Consider the following 1,869-nt stretch of genomic DNA (forward strand, 5'->3'; position numbering starts at 1 on the left):
TAAATAAATGCAAAATGATTGACTTCTTTACTAAGTCCATGCCTAGTCCTAACACCCTCTATAGGTACACCTAAAATCAATTTCTAAGGGTGGTTTTTAGAAAATTTCTAATCTATAGATAAAGGGTTTTCTATCTTCAAATTTTCTCCCAAATTAATCTTCTTAATCCTTTGGGTGTTATTTTCTAAATCATCTTCTTCCAAACTTGGCTGTTCCAAAATACCAAATTTATTAAATATAACATGTGTGGTCTCCTCAACTACCAAAGTTCTTTTATTAAATGCTCCATCTAATTTTCCAAAACTAGAGTATCCAAGAAAAATGTCTTCATCTGATTTTGGATGAAATTATCCCAAAGCAAATTTTTCAATAGTATGTATGAACACCTTACATCAAAATACATGCAAATGTGATAAATTAGATTTTCTCCCCTTAAGAAGCTCATAGGGTATTTTGTTCATTTTTGATCTAATATTAACCGTATTCTGAACATAACATGCAGTACTAACCGCTTCAACCCAAAAATATTTAGAAAGTGAATATTCAGCCAACATGGCTCTAGATGCTTCAATTATTATTTTGTTTTTGTTGCATATTTATTTTTCAGAAATAAAATTTTGATGATTGCAAACACTTCTTCTTTACTTCGACTGCCTTGCCTACTAACGTTTCAAGACCACAGGATCTAGACTGTAAGCTGAATAAGCTCAAGATTGGGTAGATTATATCTGTGTTAATATGTTATGTATTTTTCTCCTTTCATGAGTCAAATGTAATCCTTATGGTTCCTAATGCTAAGTAATCTTGCACACAAACACCTTAGAAATTTTTTGACTTTTTCTTAGAATTTACTATTTTTGGTGATATGTATATCGGCCCGGCCGATCAATTCAAAAATAGAAACCCTAATCCGGGCATCATGATCAAGGTAGCCATCATTAAGCCGATCAACCCGCACAATATTGTATCATCTAGGATGATAGGCTTAAATTAGAAAGAATTAGCCACCATTATCTATTTAGATATTCTTTAAATTAGGACATCATCTGGACGATATCTTATCGGTCTAAATGATGTAGAAAATTATTATGCCTATATTAATCTGGTAATTATTGAAAGTAATTAAGGCTGATTGTACGATCACAATGGCCAGGCCAATCATAAGATCGACTGGGATGATGGCATGGATGATTAACACCAGCCTGCTTCAATTCATGGAGATGTCCAGGACGATTTGGCTGGGATTTGAACTAATCGGCCAGGATTATATCAGCCTAGATGATGTAACAAAAATTACTCTAATCATCCCAAACCAACTGGGTTGATTGAGAAAAATTTACGCTGATCGAACATGCCGATACCCCTATCGGCCTGGACGATAAAGTCGATTCATATAAAATAAGAGCTTTTTTGAAGCTCTTCTATTTAAGATCTCTTTCTCTACCTTAGAGCTAAAAGTTCGTTAATGATGTTAAGCCCTATAGAACTGGCCCAACGCTAACCAAGAGGAGGGTGAATTTGTATTTAAAAAAAAAAATCTTTAGGCAAAGCACAAATACAAATAAAATCACCACAAAGAAATAACATGCAGAAGAAATAAATGTGGAAGCAGTAAAAATAAGAACACAAGGGTTTATAGTGGTTCGGTCACCTCGACCTACGTCCACTCCCCAGAGGCACCCTCCGAGTATTGCACTACAATCATGACTCTCCTTTAGCCCCCACTGCTAGGCAGAGAAGCCTTTACAAACACCTCTTTCTGCCACACCCGACAAGGCAGAGAACCTTCCTCCTTTTGCTTCCTCCTGAAGCAGACAGAGAACCTCGATCGCTTGCTGAAACTTACCTCTCCCAAACCTTCCAAGGACA

This window comes from Dendrobium catenatum, unplaced genomic scaffold, assembly GCF_001605985.2.
Source record: "Dendrobium catenatum unplaced genomic scaffold, ASM160598v2 fragScaff_scaffold_1302, whole genome shotgun sequence".
Taxonomy (NCBI): domain Eukaryota; kingdom Viridiplantae; phylum Streptophyta; class Magnoliopsida; order Asparagales; family Orchidaceae; genus Dendrobium; species Dendrobium catenatum.